This window comes from Parambassis ranga, unplaced genomic scaffold (genome assembly GCF_900634625.1).
Source record: "Parambassis ranga unplaced genomic scaffold, fParRan2.1 scaffold_24_arrow_ctg1, whole genome shotgun sequence".
NCBI lineage: Eukaryota > Metazoa > Chordata > Actinopteri > Ambassidae > Parambassis > Parambassis ranga.
In genome coordinates this window covers 913,916-924,251 of record NW_021144797.1, presented here as the reverse complement: position 1 = coordinate 924,251, position 10,336 = coordinate 913,916, and the positions used below count along the sequence as shown (strand labels likewise).

Sequence of the window (10,336 nt, the reverse complement as noted above, 5' to 3'; positions counted from 1 at the left end):
ACCTGGTGTATTTTTGGTTTTGTTTTCCTTGTTTTGGGTTTTTTAGTTTAATCTGTGTCTAGTTATTATTATTTTCCTGTTCTAGTGTTTTGTTTAGTTCTTGTGTCTTGTCTTGTGCTTCCTGTTTTGTGTTTTACTTCCTGTGTTTTCCCTCCTTGTTGATCACCTGCCCTGCCCTCATGTGTGTCACTTGTGTATCGTATCTACAAGGTAGAAGCCTTGTTGATGCTTTGTTTTTTGTTCTCGCCTTTTTTCACCATGTGCTTAATCTAGTTTTGCCACGCAAGTGTGATTTTTAGTTAGTTATTTTGGACTCTTCTCTTTGACCACACTGAGAGAGATTTTTGTTTTTTGCATTGTTTTGCCCTCCTGGCCTTAAATAAAAGACTCTTGAACTTTAAACCGATCTGCGTTCTGCACCTGTGTCCGCTCCTCTGACAAGCCCTGACAGTGTTTTGTTAAAATTGATTACAAAACTTTAAATAGAGACCCCGTGTGAAACTTATTTTGGTGGTAACTCGTTTTCTTAAACAGTGGCGTTTATCGCCCTAACCCTAACCCTAATAATGCTGCTCACAGCTCAGTGTCTCAGTGTCTTCACTCTTCAGTCCATCAGTCCAGTCTGACCCTTTGGATGAGATTCTTTGTGTCTGAGTCCTGCCTATTTTTGGACTGTGGAGCTGTTTATTCCTGTGTTTGGACCTTTTCAACCCTTTGTGGTCTCTTATTGGATTTTGTCTTTTGTCTGCTTTGGTTGTCTCTGTTATGTCCCAGGCTGAGGGGAAACCCACACACAGCATGTCTGCACCTCCCCACTCGTACTCTCAGATCGGCAGCTACACAGGCTGGTTTCAGTGTTAGGCTGCAGGTCCTGAACTCAGAGCTGAGCAGTGCCCAAACAAACACAGAGACACTACAACACACTAAAGCTCCCTAACAAGAGAAAAAAGGAAAACCAATGACAAAGCTGGAACCTAAAACTCCTGCTGGGGAGTAATAAACTCCAGTAAACACCAAAGAAATCCAACCGCCGAGGCTGCGCTACAACAGCTCTGATGGACTGATAGAACACTGACTCATGCACAATAACATGAGGAAAGACTGAGTCAAACTTACACTTCCTCAGCCCAGGTTTTAACCACTGCTCTCCACCATGCTCCACCCTGCAGGAAGAAACATAGTCAGAATGATTTTCTAACCAACATGAGTCCAAACTGCTGATCAACATGAAGCAGAGTTCCTCAGTTTGTCAGAGACACACAAACAGACTGAAACTCATCTGTGTCGACTCCAGAAGAGTCTCTCCTGATCTGCTCTGTGTTTATTCATGTCCTCCATTCTGTGAAATATTGCTCTCTGTCAGTGCTTTACTGTAAAATCCTCTTCATGCAGCAACAGTGTAGGTTTGATCTCAGCATTGTGCATTTATCCAAAGCAGCAAACAAGCCACACTGTCTCTGACTGTTTGTTCCTTTCACTCTATATGCAAACACAAGCCTGGTTCACATGTGTCATGGATGGAAGAGTTTCTGACACACTTCAAATACATTCACTCATGTCTGTGTGTAGTTTTTACAGTGATAATATTGTAGTGTCTCCCTGCTCTCTGTCTCTGACTGAAGGAACTCCTCCTTCTACCATTGTGTTGTTGTCTCCTCTGAAGCTTCACATATGGATTGTTTCAGGAACATTTGTTTGTGGAAATAATTCAGTGGTTCTTACAGCTGAGGACATTAATAAGTAGGGCATCATTTTGTATTTGATCTGCACTAAGTGTGACTGAAAATCAGTCTGTTTGTATTTTGACATGAAGAACGTGTATAAAGAAAAGTGAAGTTAAAATGATGGACACTTAATGATGGAGGAAGATGAACATCAGGGATCAGTGATTATTTCTTCTCTGCAGTTTCAGTCCATCCATCAACAGCTGTGGATATATGAGCTAAACTGACAGACTGAGGAGGACTCATGCTCTGTGGTCTCTGTGTACCTGAGAGTGTCCAGACTACAATCTGGACTGTTGAGTAAAGCAGACAGCAGCTTCACTCCTGAGTCTCCTGGATGATTGTAGCTCAGGTCCAGCTCTCTCAGATAGGAGGGGTTGGAGGTCAGAGCCGAGGCCAGAGAAGCACAGCCCTCCTGTGTGATCAGACAACCTGACAGACTGGAGGTACAAAACATGTCATGAACTCAAGAAGAAAGAAGGAAAATCCAACAGATCTTCAACATGAACATGAAGCAGAATTTAACTGATTGGTACGTGCTGGTACTCGTTTGTTGTGTGTGTATGTCTGTTGTGTGTGTCTCTTTGTTTTCTGTGCAGGTTCCCATGTGCACTTCTGGTGAACCAAGTGGACTCAGCTGTTGATGATCCACTTGGTTCACCAGAAGTGCACATGGGAACCTGCACAGAAAACAAAGAGACACACATAACAGTCATTAACGTAACACAGATCATCAAAAAGCTGGATCCTGACCTGAGAGTCTTCAGTCCACAGTCTGTATTCTCCAGTCCACGAGACAGCTGCTTCACTCCTGAATCCTGCAGGTCATTATTATCCAGGTCCAGCTCTCTCAGACTAGAGGACTGGGAGCTGAGGACTGAGGACAGAGCTTCACAGCTTCTCTCTGAGAGGTTACAGCTGCTCAGCCTGAAAGAAATGCAAATGAATCCTTACTGACACATTAGTGAATGACTGAATGAGCGAATGAATAAATGCATCAATAACCAGTTACAAAATTTGTTCTAAATAATGAAAATCAAGGTGTTTTACTAGAGATGGGCGATCCTGAAAATTCCAGCATCTATCTGATATCTAGTAAATACAGGGCCAGTATTGCTGATACCAGTACAGTTTCTTTTAATTAGAAGTTTAATCAGTTGATCATAATTAGGAGAATAACACACAAGAAACATTTGTTAAGTAAATCAAGCTGCAGTTGGCTGGAGGAAGCACACAGTTTTTCGACCGTCAGGTAGCGCGTCATGATGTATTTGATTTTATTCAGCGTGTACGTCGGACATGACGGTGTTAGAATAAATATGCACTTCACACTGCACTGACGTGTCAGGAAGAAACCACCGGCATTACAGCAACAACAGCAAACTAACAGCACGCAGTGACTCTGGTTTACTTTTACAACAATATTGAAATACATATATAAACTTATATAATTTGTTATTAGATATATTTTGGAATTTGAGTAATATATGGTCACAGTTTACTCATTTTGCTAAAATCTTATCACCACACTCAGAAAGACACCATTAAATAATGCTGCAGATTACTCAATCTAAACTTTCACTTCTTTAAATAAGCTACCTAGACATTGATATTATCGATATTTAGATCGATTCGCCCACCCCTACTTTTTACTTGTGTAGAATTCAGTGCACGTTAGTGTCAACATGAACATGAAGCAGAATTTAACTGATGATCAAAAAGCTGTATCCTCACCTGAGAGCCTCCAGTCTCTCTAGTCCACAAGACAGCTGCTTCACTCCTGAATCCTGCAGGTCATTATTATTCAGATCCAGCTCTCTCAGACTAGAGGACTTGGAGCTGAGAACTGAGGACAGAGCTTCACAGCTTCTCTCTGAGAGGTTACAGCTGCTCAGTCTGAAAGAAATGCAAATTAGTTGTTATTAATGAATGAATGACTGAATACAAACCAATTACACATTTTGTTGTAAATAATGACAATAAAGATCTTTTTACTTGTGTAGAATTCAGTGCACATTAGTGTCAATCTGAAAGCCTCCACATGTCAACACTTGAACTGCATGTAGAAAAGCTTCAAACATAATGTTAAGGTATGCATTTAAATGATCAACAACCAGAACCTGACCTCAGTGATTTCAGACCACAGTGAGCACTCTCCAGTCCAGCACAAAGAAGCTCCACTCCTGAATCCTGCAGGTCATTATTATTCAGATCCAGCTCTCTCAGACTAGAGGACTGGGAGCTGAGGACTGAGGACAGAGCTTCACAGCTTCTCTCTGAGAGGTTACAGCTGCTCAGTCTGAGAAAAAAAAGATTGAACACAAAGTCAATGTTTTGTTGTTCATATAAAAATCAACCATGTTTGAAATGGTTCATAAATCCACCTACAGAACTTTGTTGGAGGCTTTGACCACTGGCAGCAGCCTCAGAAGAGCCTCCTCTGAAGCAGAGTATTTCTTCAGGTCAAACACCTCCAGATCTTCTTCTAATGACAGTAAGATGAAGACCAGAGCTGACCACTGAGCAGGAGACAGTTTATCTGTGGAGAGACGTCCTGATCTCAGGGCCTGTTGGATCTCCTCCACTAGAGAACGATCATTCAGTTCATTCAGACAGTGGAACAGATTGATGCTTCTCTCTGCAGACACATTCTCACTGATCTTCTCCTTGATGTACTGGACTGTTTCCTGATTGGTCTGTGAGCTACTTCCTGTCTGTGTCAGCAGGCCCCGTAGAAGAGTCTGATTGGTCTCCTGTGAAAGACCCAGGAGGAAGCGGAGGAACAAGTCCAGGTGCCCAGTTGGACTCTGTAAGGACTTGTCCACAGCACTCTGGTGGAGGTGTCTTAGTTTACGTTTGTCTCTAAAGCCCTCAGACTCCACAGATGTTGTTTGTTGTTGTTCCAGCAGGTTGACAGCAGAGCTGATGAAGGTCAGATGGACATGAAGAGCAGCCAGAAACTCCTGAACACTCAGATGGATGAAGCAGAACACCTTGTCCTGGTACAGGCCTCTCTCCTCTTTAAAGACCTGTGTGAACACTCCTGAGTACACTGAGGCTGCTCTGATATCGATGCCACACTCTGTCCGGTCTGACTCATAGAAGATCAGGTTTCCTTTCTGCAGCTGATCAAATGCCAGTTTTCCCAGAGACTGGATCATCTTCCTGTTGTTTTTGTTCCACTGTGGATCTGTCTGAGCTCCTCCATCATACTTGACCTCCTTCAATTTGGTCTGAACTACCAGGAAGTGGATGTACATCTCAGTCAGGGTCTTGGGCAGCTCTGCTCCCTCTCTGGTTTCCAACATGTCCTCCAGAACTGTAGCAGTGATCCAGCAGAAGACTGGGATGTGGCACATGATGTGGAGGCTTCGTGATGTCTTGATGTGGGAGATGATCCTGCTGGCCTGCTCCTCCTCTCTGAACCTCTTCCTGAAGTACTCCTCCTTCTGTGGGTCAGTGAACCCTCTGACCTCTGTCACCACGTCCACACAGTCAGAAGGGATCTGATTGGCTGCTGCAGGTCGTGTGGTTATCCAGAGGAGAGCAGAGGGAAGCAGCTTCCCCCTGATGAGGTTTGTCAGCAGCACATCCACTGAGGTGGACTCTGTGACATCAGTCAGGGTCTCATTGTTGTGGAAGTCCAGAGGAAGTCGACACTCATCCAGACCATCAAAGATGAAGACCACCTGGAGGTGCTGAAAGCTGCAGATTCCTGCCTCTTTGGTTTCAGTGAAGAAGTGATGAACAAGCTCCACCAAGCTGAACTTTCTCTCTCTCAGCACATTCAGCTCTCTGAAAGTCAATGGAAATGTGAACTGGATGTCCTGGTTGGCTTTGTCTTCAGCCCAGTCCAGAGTGAACTTCTGTGTTAAGACTGTTTTCCCAATGCCAGCCACTCCCTGTGTCATCACTGTTCTGATTGGTTCCTGTCTTCCAGGTGAGCCTTTAAAGATGCCTTCTGGTCTGATGGGGGTTTCTGGTCTGTGTGCTTTCCTGGATGCTGCTTCAATCTGTCTGACCTCATGTTCCTCATTGACCTCTGCAGTCCCCCCCTCTGTGATGTAGAGCTCTGTGTAGATCTGGTTCAGAAGGGTCGGCTCTCCTGCTTTAGCGATCCCCTCAAACACACACTGGAACTTCTTCCTCAGGTTAGACTTGAGTTTACGTCCACACTCTGCAGCAGGAGTTCCTAAACAAACAATAACTGTCATTAATAAGTGAACGCTACAATAAATGTGTCAAATATTTTCTGTCTCCATGAAATCTGTTCATCAGTTGTAGACAAACAGTTTGTGTTTTCAGTCAGAAGAATTCACAGATGTCTGCATCATATTAACAGCAGAGTGTGTAAACGTAAACTTCATTTCCTCTTTCCATCATGTTAAAGCTCTTCAAATCCTCTTACTGCTCTGCAGACGCTCAGCCAGCTCCTCCTGCTTCATCCTCCTCAGGAAGTGCACTGTGATCTGCACTAATGACTCTCTGCTGCTCCTCTGCTCTTCATCCTCCTCATCCTCCCTCTGACTCTCTGAGCATTCTGGGTAATCTGGACTCAGGAGCTTCTGGATCTTCTTCAGCTCATCCTTCACAAACCTGACAATGTTCTCCTCCAGCAGCTGGAACAGAACAACAGAGTATAAACTCTCAGACTTTGAGGAGCAGAATAACAGTTTAGTGTTTCATGATATTACAGCTTTTGTTCATACATGTATTACTTGAATCTACAACATTAGATATGAAGCGTTGTGTATGCACAGCTGCTGTAGTTATAAGTATTACTACCACAGTTCTGTCTCTGTGAATGCTTGCTCAGGGGTCAGGCTCTGGGTCTCTGTAGAGCACCAGGACTGTTGTGTTCTACTGTAGTTAGAAGCTGTTTTCACTCACCATAAATATGGCGTCCTGAGCAGGAGTCTGAACACTGGGTTGCTGCAGTCTGTGACAGAAACATCAGCATTTAACAACACAATCACTTCACTAAGTGTTTTGATGTGTTTTCACTTTAAACAGATACACAACAGTCAACAGACTGGTGACAAACAAGCATTGTTGTATTAAAAAATGAAAACTATCCCAACTCCACACATCCAGCTCATGTTGAACCTGTTGCTGCTGCTTTAATGACTGAAGCACAGCTTTAAGAGTTCCATTCCACTTCCACTGTCATCATATGTTTACATTGATTTAGACCAGGGGGGTTCAATTAAAGTCCCTGAGGTCCAGCTGTTCACATTTGCTCCAAGTCAAAGGTCTGAACTGATGTCTAGCTTGTGTCTTATTAGCTTCCCCTATGTCCACATGTTCATATGTTTCAGTAATATCTATTGTCAGTTTTCAATGCAGGAAATGTTCACCTGGGGCAACACTCACCACGTTTCTCTTTCTTTAACATTAAACGATGTGCAGCAGGATGGGTTTGTAATGAATGCAGTCAGACAATGTTGCAGTGTGATGATATAGAGTCTATATCATCACACTGCAGACCTTTGTTATTTCCTTTACTTAAAGCCTTCAGAAACCACCATGAGATGATAACATGACAACATAAATACATACTGATACTTTCTATTATACATCTACAAACACAGACCTGCTTATGGGTCTTTTACAGAGCCAAGCAGACCCACATGATCATTGAAGAACTCTGCTAAGTTACAGAAACAGGACTTAAAGTGGTATCAACATTTTTGAAATGTTCACTTTTCATGGACACAGAGCTGGATCAGTGTCCATGATGGCCACTACAAGAGACTGAAAGACTGTTATCACACAATTTATTTGATCACAATTTGACCAAATTCAACCAGAAATACCGAAGAACAGAAGCCACCTTAAAGTTCTGCACAGGCTGTGTTCAAGTCAGAATAATCAGCAGTGTGAGGTACGTGCAAAAATCCAAACCAGGACCCTGGGAATCTGAGGAGGAGGAGACTAGCTCCTAGCTACATATAGGCTGACAGCTACAGTAGTTTTGGGAAGTTGGTCAAACTTTCTATATTTCTGCATAAATATGACCCGAAACACGATCAATGCTGAATTCTGCAGGTCGACAAATAAACTTTACTGCTGGACTGCATGTGGTTCAGATGAGTCCAGATGGAGATGAAGAGTGAAGGTGTCATGCTGCATACTGTGTGTCAGTCATGATGTCAGTTTTAGCTACGGTCTGCTAAAATGAATCTGTTAATGACAGACTGATTCACATTGAACTGAAGTATGGATCCTTTACTCGCCGTCAGCTAGTTTTAAGAGTTCAAATACACAGTATTGCTGTATTAGCCTAATGTACTAGCGGAGCATCGTCTGTTAGTATAATATTTACATACAGTGTATGAATCTATCATTTATTTAAATGTTTTATTACTGAAATGTCTTTCCATACTTTGTTTCAGTGGGCTGCCTTTCTAGTACAGTGAGGCAGATGTTTAAGTCATATTTATGCAGACATAGAAGATTTTAAATGATTCATACACTTTGAAGCAGCACTGTAAATATGCATTACTCTGTGCTACAGATGCTCCAAACCATCAACCACCTGCAGAGCAAACAGACACATACAACCCCAAGAGTCCAGCAGAGCTCATCACAGCATGGAGACACTTCCAGAGTGATTCTTACCTTTGATCATCAGATGGCTGATCAGCTTTGAAACTAATGGGCTCAATCATCGACCAATCACTTTTCATGGACACACAGCTGGGTCCAGGTCCAGCAGAGTCTGCTCTCACATCCTGGATCCTGATAGAATCACAAACACTGACTCTGAGCTTCTTCTGGAAAAATGATGCTGAACATCATGTTACACTTTAAATGTTTAATAATGATGGAAACAAACTGCAGCTGTGACATTAACTCTGACCTTTGACCCTCAGATGGATCAACAGCTTTGAAAAGAGGGGGCTGATCCTTTGACCGATCACTCTTCATGGACACACAGCTGGCAGGTCCAGGTCCAGGTCCAGGTCCAGGTCCAGCAGAGTGTGCAGTGTGCTGCTGCTTTGTTCTTGAACACACAGATGTGTGAATAATGTGAGTGTGAGCTCTGACATGGAGAAGAGTCATGGACAGTCAGAGACGGTCCTCTTACCTCTGAGCTTTGGTCCGGCTCTCATGGTCCCCACACAGAGGGCTTTTAGAGGGAGGGACTCCCTCCTCTCTGTCCTCACACTGACTCATAGCAGAGCTCACACCTTCACACAAACACAGCAACATGACACAGAAACACACAGTCAGCATGTTGTTATTGATCCTTCATGTAGATGCTAACAGGCTAATCATGCTGTTAGCTTAGCATCAGAGCCTCAGACCAGGTTTGGTTCTCAGGCTTTTATTTTGGTGAGTCTGTAAACACACCAACATCTCTGATGCTGTTATTATTGATGTCACATGCTGTAAGTGCTCACACACATTCAGTGTTTGCTTCAGAATTCTGTCACTTCTCTCCATGTGTGAACATGTGAATAAATGAACATGTGTTCATGTGTGTTTCTGTCACAGTGTGAACAGACTGAGTGAAGCACTGAGACCTTCCTCTGTAACAGTCTGTGGACTGTTTTCTATAGAAAGGACAAACACATGAGCAGCTACTGTCTGAGCTCTGAGGACTGACACACTTCTCCTCATGGCAAATATTAGATTCACATATTTATGAACCCTTGAAGAGAAAATGTTTCTTCTGATGAGTTTCAATCATCGATATGAATTCATGAAAAATAAAACATGACAAATTGATGCATTTATAAATGTTTTAGTTTTAGTCATAAGAATCATCTGAACTCAATTCAACCAGATGCACCTGAACGCACCATGAACTTTAAACCAACCAAACTTACGTAACGTGGCGCGCGGCTGTTGCGCAGCACAGGCGCGTCAAACCGGAAACAGACTGATCTGATAAAGTCAGAATAAAGCGACCTTTTCTCCGCTTGAAGCTTTGAACGAGTCGATCTGAGTTTCAGAGCAAATGAAGCTGCTGAACCTTACAGAGAGAACGATCAACAGAGACGCTTATTGTTGGTTCCGCGTTTCAGGGACTTACTACAATAAAGATCCATCAGTTACAGGCAGTAAAGATCAATGAGGTGATCACACTGATGATTGATCAGATATCGACAGACTCACCTGCTGAATCAGTCCTGACTTCCAGAAGTTTCCACCTTCGTGTGTGGAGCTGCTGGTTCTGCTGCAGTCTGTCTGACAGGAGCTCAAAAACGAAAGTAAGTCCACAGAAGCCACGCCTTTAAACCAGGACACGTCTCCAGCAGGGGGCGCGCTCACAATGGATGGATATTGTGGATTTATGGTCTGTATTCTCCAATATTCTTTGCATGTTATTCTTAAGATAACACGCATCTGTTCAGGAGGACTGTGGAGTTCATGGAGTTTATTCATGTCTGTGTGAGCTCATAAAATATAAGAAATAAAATAAACTGTATTTATATACCCTGAATCTCACTGCCTGCATTCCATCAATAAAATGTAATTAAAACTGCTGAAGATGGTTGAAATGTTTGACTTGATCAGGACATGTGACTCATACAACATGTGCGCACAGCTCTCTGTCACTGTGCAGACTTTGTTGAGTCCCCTGTTGTGTGACGCTGCAGGAA

General features: G+C 43.1%; 1 long non-coding RNA gene across 1 annotated transcript; it reads right to left on the bottom strand.

Moving 5' to 3' along the window:
- Window positions 1–8,407: 8,407 nt before the first annotated feature.
- On the bottom strand, window positions 8,408–8,863 carry LOC114430580 (uncharacterized). Its single transcript, XR_003670003.1, has 3 exons — window positions 8,815–8,863; window positions 8,587–8,730; window positions 8,408–8,465 (listed from the first exon to the last, which is right to left on the bottom strand). It is a non-coding gene; the product is annotated as an uncharacterized LOC114430580 (long non-coding RNA).
- Between the last annotated feature and the right edge of the window lie 1,473 nt (window positions 8,864–10,336).